At 60.5% G+C, this 16,103-nt stretch overlaps 1 protein-coding gene across 5 annotated transcripts in view; it reads left to right on the forward strand.

The window, feature by feature from the left end:
- Positions 1–1,367: 1,367 nt before the first annotated feature.
- OSBPL5 (oxysterol binding protein like 5) overlaps positions 1,368–16,103 on the forward strand; it is a 66,850-nt gene continuing 52,114 nt past the window's right edge. For all 5 annotated transcript variants that reach the window (XM_005227390.5, XM_059883131.1, XM_059883130.1 and 2 more), the window contains exon 1: positions 1,368–1,469. The gene's annotated coding sequence lies outside the window, so the exon portion shown is untranslated. The remainder of the gene's footprint in view (positions 1,470–16,103) is intronic.

A 16,103-nucleotide genomic window follows, 5' to 3' on the forward strand; every position in this document is an offset into this window, starting at 1 on the left:
CCAGCCCCAGGCAGAAGCTGTGAAGAGCCTCCAGGCTGGTCTGCTCGGCCCGTGTGTGCGGAGCAGATCCCACCCCGACGAAGCGGAGAGGTCCCATCATGGCCCTGAGCATCTTGTCTGAGCAGCTCTGCATCCAGAGGCCTCGCAAGGTGACGGTGAGGTGGAACAAGTCCCGGGGGTGAGGCCAGACCCACCCCGCACACCGCACCCCTTCACCCACTGTGCTTTGATGCCCTGGGGGAACCACCCCTGGCCCAACGGGGTGGCCATGAAAATGGCCATGGTCTGAGGCCACCCACCTGGCTGGTTGGGGCAGAGCTCTGGTAGGAAGTCCTGCAGCCGCTCCCCTGAGAGCCTGTTCCAACTCAAGGGGCCGGAAGGGGCCTCTCTGGGCAGCCCCCCAGCTCCGCCTGGCAGTCAAGCTGCTTCCTTCTGACCACCAGGCTCAGGAAACGCTCCAGCAACATGGGGTGCCAGGGCTCAGCCGAAAGTCAGTCGTGCCCCTTAGAAGGGAGCAACTGAGACTTCAGAAACCCTATCTGGTCTGCCAGGCCTGGAAGTGGGTGGGCCTGGCTCCAGCTGGTCTGCCCCTGGGGGACAGGGTGAGAGGAAGACCCCAGCAGGTCCTGGGGCACCCGGGAAGGGCTGGGGGAGACCCCTGACCTCCTCCACTCCCCCTGGGGTTGTTTAGCAGAATTAGAGCCTCTTATGTGTACAAGAAGGTTTCAGGGTCTAAAACGGTCTCTGAGGGCAGAAGGGGTGAGGAGGACACAGGAGGAAATTCACAGGAAGGCAGGCTCCTGGCAAAAAATAAAAAAGAAAATAAATATATATATGTATGTGTATGTATATACATCCTGAGAAAGAGGTGCTGTTAGAAACGCCAGTGTGAAGCAGTGTCCATCTAACCACACACGGGGGACAGGGACAATGGCCTCGGAGTTCTGGGCTTCCTCTTAAGCTCTGGTGGCTTCCACCTGGGGGAGAATTGGTAAGAGTCTTGGGCTCAGAAAGAGAGGGGTCTCCCCACACCCTGGCTGGGAGCGGGGTGCTGGAGGCCTGCAAGCATCTGTGACCACGACGGGCCCTCCCACACCCCTCACCCTGGAGGCTGACCCCAGTCACCGCCAGCACCCCTTTTCCGGAGGAGGGTCCGCACCCCCGTCGCGGGGCGGGCTGGGGGTAGGGGAGGAGCCCCACAGCGGGACGGGCGAGCTGGGCGCAGCCCGGCAGGGGCGGGGGTCCGAGGCGCGCCGGCTCCGCACTGCGATCCCGCCCGGGTTTTGCGGCCGCCGCGCCCTCCGTCCCTCCGCCCTGCCTCCTCTCCTCCGCCCCGCGCTCCCTCCCTCCGCTCCCGCGGTTGGATCAGTCTTTTGGCATTTCCTGCAGCCGGGCCGCGTCGCCAGCTGAGCCCCCGCGCGCCCGGCCCGGCCCGGCCCGGCCCGGCCCAGCGCGCCCCGCTTCTCACGGTAGGAGCGCCGCGGGCGGGGAGGGGGCGGCAGGGCTGCGGAGGCGCCGGGGAGCGGGCGGGGAGGGGGCCGGACGGGCTGCGGCCCGGAGGGTCGGGAGCGTCCAGCCGGCCGCCGGTTGGAGCGGGGGCGGGCTGCGGGGTCGGGGGAACCCCGTGCCAAAGTCTGCGGACCCGGGGGATAGGGGCGCAGCCCCGCAGCCCCCGACAGTGACCGGCCCTGGGGAGCCCGGGGTGACGCGGGGACGATCGCAGACGCCGGCGGCTTTGGGGGGCTGGTGGTGCTGAACGTGAGGTGCGTCGGATAACCGGGCTCCCAGTTTGGGGGGCTTGAAAGAGGCAGCCTGGAGGAGCCGCTTCTGTATCCCCGCTCAGCCCAGACCCAGGGAGTCTTGAAGGGGCAGGGACTGCGGGGAGGGCGCGTGCTGCCTTTGCTTGGGGTCTGGATTGGGGTCTGGATTGGGGTCTGGCCTTCCAGCTCTGGGCTTGGTCTGTGTTCCCAGTGAGGCTGCCTGAGCTCCGGAGTGGGGGGTGGGGACCTTTGCTGTCCCCACCCCCCTCCTTCTCTAGACCACTGAGCCCCTGAAGACTCGGAGCCTCCAACATTGTTCCCGGGACATGAGTCTGCATGAGGGTCCTGTGCACCTGAGGATGCCTGGGTGTCGGGGAAGGGTGGGATGTGAGGTCGGGGTGCCAGCAGCCCTGGGGGGCAGCCACTGCCCCCTGGGACCCCCAGGGATAGCCTGGACCAACCCTCCACCCACCCCCCACCCCCCACCCCCGCCCAGCTCGGCAGTCTGCTGTGGAAGACCCTGGAATCGGGGTTCTGAGTGGCCCCCGGGGGGTGTGGACAGGCCCCGCCATGGGGAGGTGGGCTTCTCTGCTCCCAGTCATCATGGGCCAGGCCCCGGCCAAGCAGCTGGTTGGGTTTCCTCTGTCTCACCATTTGGAGGTTTTTGCAACTCGCTACTCGGTCTGCACCAGAGATAATCTGCCGGAGCCCCTTCAAGGTGCCTTTTACAGGCTGACCTCTGTGGTTCCCCCTGCCCCAGGGACGCTCCCAGGCCGGGTCCAGCCGCAGTCTGGTCACAGCCAGGGTGGGGACCTGTGTGGGCCGGGTGGGCTGGGTCCCAGACAGCAGAGCCCTGCCCTCAACAATGGCAGGCAGAGTGGTTGGCCCGTGGCTTTTACCCATTTCCCTGGCTGTGTGAGGCCACGCCACTCCTTGAACTTGACGGGCTTTGTGGGCCACCTGCAGTTGGCGGGTGCGTCTGGACAGCTCCCCTCGGGCTCCAGGTCTGTGGTCCCATTGTCTGCCTGCACCCGTGCAGGGCAGGGCCCGGCTGCCAGGAGGGCAGGCACTCGGTGCGTCTGTGTGGTCTGTCTTGCCAGCTGTGTTTAGAGATGGTGACAAAGCAGATGGGCCAGGCGGAGGCCTGCCAGCTGCCGGGAGTCCTGGGCCCTTCCTGGGGAGGCCGCAGTGCCGACGTGGACCCATGTGGGCGGTGAATCCTGGACACCGGAGAAAAGCCCCTCGTTCCTGGACCTGGGGGTCAGGCTGGCCTGAGTCGGGCTAAGGGATCAGCTGAGTCTCCAAAGGTCGGTTCCGGCTCTTTCCAGAATGCTGGCCGCAGTCCTTCCTCCCTAGGATGGTCATTACGGTGGTCAGAAGGTCCGGGGGTCAGTTTCTCTCCTGAAATCTGTCTTCCTGGAAGCTTCCTGAACTGTGCAGTCAGGTGACACGCTGCACTTGGAGGAGGGAGAAAACCTGGGTGACAGGCCAGTGCTTTGAAGGTTGTTGGGTGTTTTCAGCAGGTGTTTGGGGGACTTGCGCTTCCCGCTGATGCCGTGGTTAAGCCAGAGTGTGCGCGTGTGTGGTGGTGCACACGCGCACACCCACACAATGCACAGGTGGACGAGAGCGCCCCCAAGGTGATGGAAGCGTGCCCGCCCCGCTTCCCATTCACTCAAGGGACAGGTGTGCAGCCGTAGCTAGGAAGAGTTACCCCGGTGAGGCCTGAACCCTGGGGCTGGGGGCTGTTCAGGGGCGCATGGCGTGCGTCAAAAGGATCCCCATCTTCTGGATTTGAAGGGAGGGGTCCACAGGTCGGGTAGAACCGCCTGGCTGCTCTCAGGAGTGGTGGGGAGCCAGGGCGGCACAGTCAGGGAGTGGGAGCAGGGTTGAGTGGCCCCTCCGAGGGCCGGGCGTGCTGTTCGAGGCCGTCACAGAGGAGCAGAGGGCTGCTGTCGGGGCTGGACTGGCCCTGTGAGCCCTCGGGTGGAGGGAAAAGCCCCGGGGATGAGCTCTGTGCAGGTCTGCAGCTGGCCTTGGTGGCTCGTCACCTTCAGTGGCTGGGGAGCTGTGTGAGCAGATAGAACTTGTCCAGGGAATGGTGGTGTTGAGGACAAAGGACTTGGACTTTGGATTGTGTGTCCTCCAGTGTTGCAGCTGCTCCAAGCCAGGACTCCTGTGTGCCCGTGGGTGTAGAGTTGTCATATCCTGGTATCCCACTAAGGGGAGTGGGCACCCGCTCTGTGGTCAGGATTGAAGTCAGGCCCCATCGAAGGCCAGGGCTTAGATGCGACTTGGGTCTGGGACAAAAGGACTCTGGCTTCGAGTTCTTTGTCCAGTGAGGTAGCTGGGGAATCGGCCGTCAAGGTAAGAAGCGCTGCACACCCAAGACATGGAGCCACCTGGAAGTGCCCCTGGGAGTCCCCGAGGAGGGAATCCCTGCGCCCGCATCACAGGCCCTTGGGATTCAGAGAGGGAGGCTCGAGGACCTTTGGGAGGGGCCCTGGAACCACCCGGCCGGGCCCCGGGAAGCCGCAGGGCCGTCAGAGAATTGCCAAGGTTATCTGGGTCATGAAGCCAGTGAGAGACTGTTCCCACGGCGCAGGACACGAGCGAGCCTGGTTGGCCAGCCCCAAGGGACCCACTGGGCCCTTGGCAAAAGCCTCAGAGCCAGCACTGTGCTCACCTCTCAAGTCCACCCTCCACCCACTCCTGTCTCCAGACTGGCCTCTGCTCCTCCCTTCCAAGGTGCGAGGCTTCGTTTTCTCAGCACCGTGATCCGTCGTCTCTGAAACCACCTCCATCCTGCACTCGTTCAGTTGAGTGGATGGATACAGAGAGAGCAGCTGGGCCCACGCAGGCAACGTGTTGGCATTTGGGTTATCCTTCACTCGTTGCCTGATGTACCCTGGGGCTCTGACCCCCAGCCTGGCACACAGTAGGTGCTGGTATCCTCTGGGGCTCTGACCCTCAGTCTGGCACACAGTAGGTGCTGGTGTTCCCTGGGGCTCTGCCCCCCGGCCTGGCACACAGTAGGTGCTGGTGTCCCCTGGAGCTCTGACCCTCAGTCTGGCACACAGTAGGTGCTGATGTACCCTGGGGCTCTGCCCCCCGGCCTGGCACACAGTAGGTGCTGGTATCCCCTGGGGCTCTGACCCTCAGTCTGGCACACAGTAGGTGCTGATGTACCCTGGGGCTCTGCCCCCCGGCCTGGCACACAGTAGGTGCTGGTATCCCCGGGTCTCTGACCACCAGCCTGGCACACAGTAGGTGCTCAAATGAAGCAGTAGAATCGTCTTTGCCCAGGGACACCCCATCCTGCCTTTCCCTCCTGGTCTGTGGGCCTCACCAGCATTGGCAGGTGGGACACCTGAGTGGCCTGTGCCCTCGTAAGGACGGACCCAGCCTGCCCCCTTCCCAGGGGTCCTGCCATTCCTGGATTGGAAGTATTGTGTGCAGAGTAGCTGACCTGGGGGAATGCCTGATATTTACTGGGTGAATGGAAGGGGGCCTAGGCTGCCCAGGCCCTCTCTGACCCTGGCTGAAATGGAGAGGGGGGAGCTGCAAGGGTGTCCAGGCGCCATAGCTGGGCAGTGCCACTCATAACCCAGTGAAGGACTGCTTTACAGGTTAACGAGCACATGAAGTGGGGGTTATGGGGCAACCCCCTCCCACAGGCCACTGGCCAGCCTGACCGTTGTGACCAGCTGGGGGTCACTTTCCTTTCTTCAAGGCCAGGGTGGGATTGGGGACCGGGAGTAGACAAGTCCCCAGGAAGGCGGAAGGGGCGATGGCCCAGAGGAGATGAACCAAGCCAAGGGCCTGCTTCCGAGCCAGGAGGGAGGGAGCCTTTCGGTCCTTGACAGACAGTGGGCTGGGGCAGTGCCTTTGTCCCTTCCCTTGCTGGCTGGGTCACAGCCAGCGCGGGCCCATTTTCAGCAGCTTCCACTTGAGTAAAAGTGCGTTCGCTGTGGGAGGGTTCAGGTGGTGGTATTGATGTGCCCGCCTATTGGGGTGAATACGGCACAGGGGAAGTGGCTTAAAGGGCCAGGCCTGTGCAGGGCGTGGGGAGGGTGGGGCGGTGGGGCAGTCTGTGCCCGCCTGTGCGAGAGCCCTACGGCAGAGCCCGTTAATGGGCCGGGGTCTCCCAGGGGTTTGTCACTGGGGCTGTGCTGGCTGCAGGGGCAGCTCCTCGGGGGCTCTCTCCAGCCTGCCCTTGCTGGGAGAGCCGCGTCCCCAGGAGGCCAGAGGGAGTGGCCGGAGGGTGAGCGGGAGAACAAGACCTGCCTGGCCTGTCGGGGAGGGTGACGCTCACCCACCCCACTCAGGGGTCACCGTGTGGGGCGGGGCGGAGCTGGGGAGGGGCCGGCCCCTGAGGTCTGCAGACTTGAGCACGGAACCTTCCAGGTCAGAGAGCCCAGGGACAGGCCTCCGCTGTTATTTATTGACACGTTTGCTCAATGTGTTTTTATGGCTTTGCTGCTGGACTGGGTGTGGGGCGGGTGTCACAGCCAGTCCTCACTCACCCTCGGGGGGACACCCAGAGGCCCGGGGCCCTTGCACATCCTCCTGTGGACCTTGAGTTTGTGGGGCTCGTCACTCCAACCCCGAGGACAGGGAATGGGAGGAGTCCCCCTTCCCCCACCCCGACCCGCCTCCCAGGGGGGACCTAAAGGCCAGTGTGGCATCTGGGGCAGGGCTCTGAGAGTGTGGCCAGACGTGGCCACGGACGAGCCCCTGCCTGCTCGGGACGCCTCTATGTCCACATCCTCGGTGCCCCGGCCGAGGCCCTCTCTGGATCAGTGCTCAGCCACCCAGAGGGACAGGACAGGCCCTCCTGCATAACCCTGTCCCTGCGGGGAGTCTGGATCCCTGTTAGCCCGTCTGCCAGCTGGCCTGGGCTGAGCTGGCCGGCCCCCAGGGCCCTGGTGCAGGCCTGGGGTTGGAGGTGGGCCTGGGGTAGATAGCGCCAGGCATCATGGTGGATTTGGGGGCTGAGCCAAGGAAGAGGCTCGGGGATTCCTAGCCCAGGCCTTGGGGCCAGCAGTTTCTTTACTTTCCAAAGCTCCGTTTCCCCTTGTGAAACCCGGGCCCTCCGCAGTCCCAAGAGAAGTCAGGAAGTGGGTGACCATCGGCCACGTGTTGGTGATGTTGGCCAGGCACATGGAAGGGCCTGGGGGTCTGGGGAGGGCAGGGGGGCTGAGGCTTCATTTTAAAGCCCAAAGGTGAGCGCAGGTGGGGAGAGGACTCCGCCTGCAGATAGAGAGCTCCAGCTCCCTGCACCTAGATGGCCTTTAGCATTTAGCATCTCCTGAGTGCAAACTGACCCACAGAAGCAGCCTTTGTCCCGATGTCCTGAGTGAGTGCAGACACTCACCTGAGGCCTCCGTCTCCCCTCCCCAAGCCAAGCTGGGCTTGAGGGCCTAGGGCTCACAGGGTCCATGCAACTCCCACTAAAGAGACAAGGAAACCATTGCCCTGAAAATGCAGAGATCACCACATGTCCTCACCAGGCCTCAGTTTCCCCATCTGTGAAAGTGTCAGTCACTCAGTCGTGTTTGATCCCCATGGACTGTAGCCTCCCAGGCTCCTCTGTCTGTGGGATTTTCCAGGCAAGAATACTGGAGTGGGTGGCCATTTGCTTCTCCAGGGGATCTTCCTCACCCAGGGACCAAACCCAGGTCTCCTGGATTGCAGGCAGATTCTCTACTGTCTGAGCCACCGGGGAAGCCCTATCCGTAGGTCTCCCTTAAGACCCCCAGATCTTTGCCATCCTGTGTCCCACATTCCTGCCCGCCTAGACGGGGAGTCCCAGGGCAGGAGCTTGAGAGAGGGGGCATCCAGAGGCCCATCTCTAGAGGGCTTGGGTCCCCAGCACCTGCCCTTCCCACTGCTTTATAGCTGAAGGTTCCAGCAGGTTTTACATGGAAGAAAGTGTTCACTCATTTTCAAAAGTGTGAATGCCATAAGACTTGGGGTTGGAAATCTCTCCCCGAGCCCCTCGGGTTCACCGAGGACTTGGTGTCACTGAAGCGGATCCCTGCTGCTGCCCGCAGTCTCTGCAGTCCTGGGGCAGGACAGGAGGGGGCTTTGCTAGTCGCCCACGAGGGCCGCCCCGAGTGAGCCCTTTGGGGGGCCTGGTGCCCCTCCTGCATCCTCCACCCGCTTCTGGAGCGAAGCCGGCAGCCCACTTTGAAGAGCCCTGACCCACTCCAGCCCACCCACACTGCTTCCGCTTGGGACCCTGCTCTGAGTTCTCCACGCTGCCTCTGGAACTCAGCTCCCGGCCCTAGGGACGGGTCCCCTGGGGGGCAGGACCCACAGGCAGGACCCGAAGGTTGAGTGAGTTTTATCTTTCCCCAGATCCCAAATCCAAGTACTGATGCTGTCGTAAACAGTGTGTATCGTGCCTAAAAACCGTATGAAAATCCTTTTACCGTTTTAATCTAGGTGTCTAACCAATGTATTTATTCTAATAAGTATACTCTCAAGCTTTTTAAAAAGAGGGGGATGGGAAGAGGCCCAGCCCTTGGTCCTGAGAGGCTAGGAGAGTTTGGGGTTGCCAAGGCAATGGCACCCCACTCCAGTACTCTTGCCTGGAAAATACCATGAACGGAGGAGCCTGGTGGGCTACAGTCCCTGGGGTCTCTAAGAGTCGGACACGACTGAGCGATTTCACTTTCACTTTCATGCATTGGAGAAGGAAATGGCAACCCATTCCAGTGTTCTTGCCTGGAGAATCCCAGGGACGGGGGAGCCTCGTGGGCTGCTGTCTGTGGGGTCGCACAGAGTCAGACATGACTGAAGCGCCTTAGCAGCAGTAGCAGAGGCGACACGTTGACCCAGAAACATCAGAATTCAACCCCACTGGGTGGCCCGGAGGGTGAGGACAGTCAGGAATGGGGCCCGGTTGCTTGTCCATTTCAGTGGCCAGGGTGGGTCATTCTTGTGGTCAGTAGTGAGCTCTGGAGGCCCCTGGAGAGAGGGGAAGGCGTCCCCCACACACACACCGAAGTGGAGTTTCAGTGCTCAGCCGGCCGCCGGGACCTTGGCCACGCAGTCCCGCTTTTTTTCCCACGCAGACCTTCCCTGGGCTGGGCGTCTCCCCCACCAGCAGCAGTGGAGGCCTGTCCTGCAGGAGAACCTTCCAGCCGCCTGGCGCTGGGCCGGTGCCCTCTCAGCCTGGGGCAGCCCCCACCCCCCAGCCCCGCCCTGCTCTCCCAGGTTGCTGGGCGCTCACTCTGATGTAATCGGCACCTCTGTGCCTTAGCAGGTGCTGAACCCCTGCCTGGAGCGCCCTTCCCGCTGGCCTGGCAGCACCCAGCAGGCCTGCGGGGAACACACCAGGCGTCTGGGCAGCGCAGCCCCGGCCCACCACCTTGTCTGCGGGCCCTGCATGGGTCCACCTCGCCCCTTATCTGCGCTTCTCTTTTGCCCGAAATATACTATATTAAGGGTGGCTTCCCAGGCGGCGCTCATGGTAAAGAACCCACCTGCCAGTGCAGGAGTCATGAGACGTGGGTTTGATCTCTGGGTCAGAAAGATCCCCTGGAGGAGAGCGTGGCAACCCACTCCAGGATTTTGCCTGGAGAATCCCATGGACAGAGCACCCTAGCGGGCTGCAGTCCATAGAGTCACACAGAGTCGGACACAACTGAAGCGACTTAGCACATATTATATTACATTTTATAAATATTTTTTAAACCGAGGTGACGCTGATTTACAAGAGGATGTCGGTTTCATGTGTGTATAGGATGTGTATGTGGCACTTCGAGCTCTGTATCCTCCGCGGCGTGCTCACACAGGGTGGTCTGCACCCCATCCGGCACCGATGACCCCTTTACCCGTGTCACACGCCCGTGCCCCACAACCACGGCCCCTCTGTATCTTTTTGGCTTGTTCACTTGTTCTGGCTTTTTTGTTTGTTGCTTAGATTCCACATACGAGTCAGACCCTGCAGGGTTTATCCTTCTCCATCTGACTTGTTTCATTTAAGCGTAATGCCCTGGGACCCATCTGTGTTGCCTCAAACGGCAGGCGTTGGTCTTCTCTCGTGGCTGAGCCGCGTTCCACTGTGGACACACCACCTCTTGGTCCAGACCATCCCTTCTCCCCTGGGGCTGGGGCCGGTCTCCGGGCCAGAACCCCGGGCCAGGCCCTCGCCTCCGCCCGCTTGCTGGGAAACTGTCCCTTGTTTCCTGATGGGTCAGTGAGCTGCTGCTCCTGTTTGTTTGGTTTGGGTGTTTTGTTTTAGGCGGTGGCAGGCGGGTCACGGGAGCTCATTAACCCAGATGCCCTGAGTCTACTGTGAGCAGCGCCCTGGAGAGGGGGCTCCTGACTTGCCGTGGGGGTTCTGAAGCCTCCTGTCCGACCACATGGATGCTGAGCTGTGCAATGGTTGCATCGTGGGCTCAGTGGTCCAAGAACCAGGCGAGAGCGCCCCCAGCTCGGACACGTCACTAGCCAGGGGGCCCTGGGCGGGTCCTGTAAGCTCCAGGCCTCAGTTTTCCCATCTGTGAAAAGGGCGCGGCAGCACTGGCCCCGGAGACGAGAGGAGGATGCGTCTGAAGCACAGAGCTGGCCCCCCTCAATGGCACAGCCGTCCGGCCCGCGTCGGCCGAGGCTCTGCCAGTCGGGAGGGATCGTTCCTTATCCTTGATTGCAGTTCTGATTAATGATTAATGGCTGGGAAAGGTTTACACACAGAAACCACACGAGAATAAAACCGATCCCGCCTCATCGAGGTCCTGACCTCTGGCTCCGCTTGCTTCAGGCCGGGAGCCCAGAGTTCCAGCGTGGGAACTGACCCCCGCCTCCGCGGTCCCCCCACGGGGGTGCGGAGCTGACGCCCCCCGTGTGCCCCTGTGCCTTTGCCGTATTTGGGCGAGTCCAGAGACGAGCGCAGGGCCTGTGGCTGCATGACAACTGTCGCGTAACAGTCACGCTGACTTCACGCCCTTCTCACTTCCCGTAATCCCGGAGTCATGGAGAAGGTGCAGAAACACAAAAACGCAGCCTTTGTAGCTTCTTTCGGCCATGGTGGTCTTGAGTGCCTGTGCCCCGTTGACTTTCCTTATTTTCCATCATTGAGGGAGCTCTTGGGCCTCTGGTGGCTCAGACCATAAAGAACCCGCCTGCGATGCAGGAGACCTGGGTTCCATCCCTGGGTCAGGAGGATCCCCTGGAGAAGGGAATAGCAACCCACTCCAGTATTCTTGCCTGGGCAATTCCGTGAACGGAGGAGCCTGGCGAGCTACACAGTCCATGGGGTCTTAAAGAGTTGGACACGACTGAGCGACTAACACTTTTCATAGGCCCACTGTTCTGTCGAGAGGCCTTGGGTCAGTTCCATCTGATCCCGTCTTACGCTGGGTCTCCTGGGGCACGTAGGCAGGCGCTCCTCTGGGGTATGGGCCTGGGGCGAGGTCTCGGGGTCCCAGGGGGAGCACATAAGCAGCCCAACTGGATGGGGCCACGTGGCTGCCATGGACACCCCAGCGCACGTAGAGGGGAGCCAGCCTTTCCCCTGGAGAAGGACACCCAGCCATGGGTGGTGCTGAAGAGTCATGGGGTGGGCGTGGGGACCCAGCCCGGGTGGGTAGGTTGGGGATGCATCTCCTGGTGGATGAGGTCCTCGGCTCACTGTGCCGTCTGTGTTCAAGATGCCCTTTCCTAGCGCATCCCCCGGCGTTCCTGGCCTTGGAGACCCGCCAGGACTGTCTGTCGCCTTGAATCCCTCTGGAGGGAGGTCTTTCTTCCACCTCTGCGTGGGCTGCAGGCTGACAATCAGCTCCCAAGTGCACGCACAGATGTCAGCCAGGGTCCCCCGAGGGGTCGCTCAGTGACCAGTCATTCTGTTAATTAAAAGCAAGAACTACATGTAAAGTGATGACTGTAGTTGATACACTGTTGTAGAATTGAAATTCACTGGGAGACTGGAACGTAACTGTTCTCATTAAGAAAAAAATAAATACCAATGTGAGCCTACGGATGTGCTAATTAACTAGACTGGAAGAATTCCCTCTCACTGAGACATGTATCGGATCAGCATGACCTACAGGTCTTTAAATGTCTCGCTGTTCTATTTGCTGATTATACCTCAGTTAAGCTGAAAAGCATAGACTGAACCTGTGACGTCAGTGGTCCAGGGAGGGTGGGTGGCTGAGCGTCTGCAGGTTCTGCCTGGAGCTGGGTGGAGCAAGGAGGGGCCCAGGCTGAAACACACCCCCGCCCCACGCCAAACCTGGGACCCAGATGGCGGCCAAGACCGAGACCACGGTATTTCCACGCGGCTGTTCCGTGGAAGCAGATTGCTGGTGGAAGGCAGCTGCCCAGTCGTCTGGTCTCCTGGGGCCTGGGTGCAGAGGGCCATTGGTGATGCTGGTACCCCAGGCCTCTGGGAGCTGGGGACACCCTGGGCCACGGCCACCAGCTGGGAAGTGTCCCCGGCAGGACTCGGGCCCCTGTGCTGGGCGTCCACCCTGGGAGAGAAACCTCCTCTCCTGCACTCCCCGGGTGTGGCCAGGGAGATGCCCCTGCTCCCCGGGTGCTGGGTGCTGATCCATCTGTCTCGGGGAAGCCTGCTCGTGTGGGCATATTAGTCAGCTCTGGCTGCTGTAACGGACGCTACAGATGCTCGTCGTCTCCAGTCCTGGAGGCTGGAATCCCAGACCCAGTGTGGGCAGGGCTGGTCCTCCTGAGGCCTCCCCCTGGGTGTGCAGACAGCTGTCTCCTCCCCGTGTCCTCACAGGGTCATCTCTCTGAGTGTGTCTGTGTCCTGACCTCCTCTTCCTGTAAGGACCCCAGTCCTGTGGGATTAGGAGCCCACCCTAGTGACCTCATTTTACCTTAACCACCTTTTTGAAGACCCCGTCTCCACGTACAGCCACATTCTGAGGTCCTGGGGGTCAGGACCCCAACACAGGGCTTTGGCCGATGCAGTTCAGCCATGACCATGACCTTGGGCCCCCAGCACAGGGGGAGGACTCATCAGTGGGTTCTTGGGGTGTGTTTCTATTTTTATTTCCTGCGAGGCCCAAATGTTTGTAGGGAGTAAGATTTTGTGGTGATCAGAGCCTCTTCCACCCATAAATGTCTGGAAATGTTTTCAGACTTCGCTCCCTTGTATCCTGATGGTCTTATATCCGCCCGGGATCCCTTGGCCAGCATTTCCAGTGCCTGGACTTGGGATGGAGGCAGAAGCCCACACCATATGAGGTTCTCACACAAACACCCAGTCATGCTTATCCGCGTCTGAGCTCCACCTGTGGGCAGGGAGTCGTGGGCGTCTGTGGGGTCAGCATGGCTGCGGCCACCAGGTCCTACTGCTCCCTGGCCTCCCGCCTGCCGGACAGCACCCCCTGCCAGCCTCAGCATCTGGGCTTCCCCTCCCCACTGCCTGCTGTCCAGTCCAGCAGACACCCTCCGTGTAGAACCAAACGTGGCCTTTCTGGCGGGCTGGGTGGCCAAGCGGACGCTGAGCCACCAGGCCATTCGTCCCGATGCTCGCAGACCTTTCTGTGCCCGCGGCCGTGTGCAGAGTCCTGAGGGCGGAGCACGTGCTCCCTACCATACTGGTGGGGGTCTTCCCCGGGGTCCTCTGCTCCTCCCTGTTACCAGACCTGATGGGCTCCTGGAGGATGCAAAGGGAGGCCCATGGAGACCTCCACCCAGAGCCCAGGAGGGGAGCAGACCCTTAGCTGGGAGTAGCAGACGCTGTTTCAGGGAGTGGCCCCGGGTGCATCTAATAGGTCTGACCTTATGGGCTTCCTACCGAGAGCTCCCAGTGCAGAGGGAAAAGAGGCTTCTTCCGCGCCGAGTGGGCCCTTGAGGGGCTTCTCCCACGTGGGGCCGCCTCCGGCCCCCACAGCTCGTGTTCCCACCAGCTCGTGTCCCTGCCGTCCAGCAGAGCTGCAGATTGTTTTTTAAACTGCGGTTTAACAAATGCTGGGAGGAAGACACACAGGCAAATGACTGTTCTCCCGCCTGTTCATTATTTTTAAACTGTGTCGTTTTCCAGTTTATTTTTAAATCTCGAAAGCATAAAGAACATGCTGTTTATCTCTGGCGAGCCTCTTCTGCCCGACGTGGCCATTCATCACTTCCCAGTCCAGTCCGGAGCATCCCGCCTCTGGTCAGGCCCCAGTTGGCCTGCCAGGCAGGAATAACCCTGTGGAAACTGTGCCCCCAGGAACCCACTCCTTCAGGCCATGGGGGCCTTTCCCCGGCCAGAGCAGCATCCCCTGCTCAGCGCCAGACCTTTAAAAGCCTTCCCACGTTCAAGGAAAATCTTTCTAAAATGCTTTGCACACAATGCCTTGCAGCCTCAGGTATAAACGAGAAATAATTTAACCCTTTTCTGGAGACTTGGGTCATTGTTGTCATTCAGTCTCTTAAGTCGTGTCTGACTCTTTGCAACCCCATGGACTGCATTACACCAGGATTACCCGTCTTTTACCATCTTCCTGAGTTTGCTCAAACTCATGTCCATTGAGTTGGTGATGCCATCCACCCATCTCATCCTCTGTCGCCCCCTTCTCCTCCTGCCCTCAGTCTTTCCCAGCATCAGTGTCCTTTCCAATGAGTCGGCTCTTTGCATCAGGTGGTCAAAGGATTGGAGCTTCAGCTTCAGCATCAGTCCTTCCAATGAATATTCAGGGTTGATTTCCTTTAGGGTTGACTGGTTTCATCTCCTTGCTGTTCTAGGGACTCTCAAGAGTCCTCCAGCACCTCAATTTGAAAACATCAATTCTTTGGTGCCCAGCCTTCCTTATGGTCCAGCTCTCACATGACTACTGGAAAAGAACCATAGCCTTGACTATACAGACCTTTGTTGGCAAAATGATGTCTTTGATTTTTAATGCTCTGTCTGGGTTTGTCATATCTTTCTTTCCAAGGAGCAAGCGTCTTTTAATTTTGTGGCTGCAGTCACCATCCGCAGTAATTTTGGAGCCCAAGAAAATAGAATGTGTTACCGTTTCCACCTTCTCCCCATCTATTTGCAGTGTTTTTAGAACATGGCTGAGTCCACTCATTTATTTTTACTTAAGTACATGTGCATCTATGAGAAACCTTAGATTGTCACTGCAACTGGAGAATCACCCTCACCTGTAATGAATAGCAGGTAATCTAAAAACGCAGTGAGCTCGAAACACCAAATTATACCGTGGGTCACGCTGCCCCGTTTTGTCTGCTGCAGCTTTGCGCCCGAGGCTGCCCTGCTTCTGTTAAGTAGAGAGATTCGTGGAGACGTCGCTGCGTAAAGACCCAGACTTCTCTCCCCTGACACCGTCAGGAGGCTGGAAAGTGAACTGGAGAGAGAGGCGCTTTCCCACTGAGACCCGTGATGACTCACGGTCCCCGCGTCACCTGGCTGCATCCGGCGTCTGCCCACGTCGTAGGAAAGTGTGATGTGCTCTTTTGGGTCTGGCTCGGGAGGCAGAGGGGGCTTCAACGGCCGATTCCAGGGGCTTCTGAGCACCGGCTCTTCCCTAGGAGTGGGCGGGGTGGGACGGAGAGCCTCCTGCTCGGAGCCTGGGAGGTGACCCCAACACAGCATCCCTGTTGCCTGGAGACCCTCCCCAGCGACAGCAGACCGTTCTCCAGGGAGCACCGGCTTTCTCTGCTCGGTTTGGGCTGGAGTGGTGTGCTTGCCTTCAGTCTCGCTTCTCGTGGGAATAGACGAGGCAGGGCCGGTGTGGATGTGTCCCAGGTGGGGACAGGGGAGAGGCGCCAGGTCAGCTCCGTCTGAGGTCTGTGCGCTCTGCTGCATGGAGAGGTCCCCTTCCTGCCATCTCAGCAGGGGACCTGGGGGCACAGGGTGTCCCAGGCACATCCTCGGAGCGTCCACACTCACCTTTGGTTCAGGGCAGCTTTGAGCTCCTAGTGTGAGAGCCTGGGGCGGCCCTGACCAAGGACTGCAAGCTGGTGGTTTACAGCAACCAAAACGGACCCCCAGGTCCAGAGGCAGAAGCCCCAAATCAAGGCCCTGGCGGGACAGGCTCCTTCCCAAGGCTCTGAAGGAGGGGTCTTCCTGCGTCTCCCCGCCTCTGGGGGCCCCGGGTGTCCCTGGACTTGTGGCCGCCTCCCTCCAGCCTCTGTCTCTGTGGTCACCTGGCCTCCTCCTGGGTCTCTGTGTCCTGTTCTCCTCTTATAAGGACACGGTCGTTGGACCAGGACACCTGCTCCAGGACAGCCTCATCTTCACTCGGTCATGTCTACAGAAACCCTACTTCCTAAGGAGGTCGCCTCCGCAGCCCGTGAGGTTGGGATGTCCACATATCTTTTCTGGGGTGCCATCCTCCAGCCCGCCACACCCAGGAGAGGGTGGCCACAGTGGGCAGG

This window comes from Bos taurus, chromosome 29, assembly GCF_002263795.3.
Source record: "Bos taurus isolate L1 Dominette 01449 registration number 42190680 breed Hereford chromosome 29, ARS-UCD2.0, whole genome shotgun sequence".
Classification (NCBI taxonomy): Eukaryota; Metazoa; Chordata; class Mammalia; order Artiodactyla; family Bovidae; genus Bos; species Bos taurus.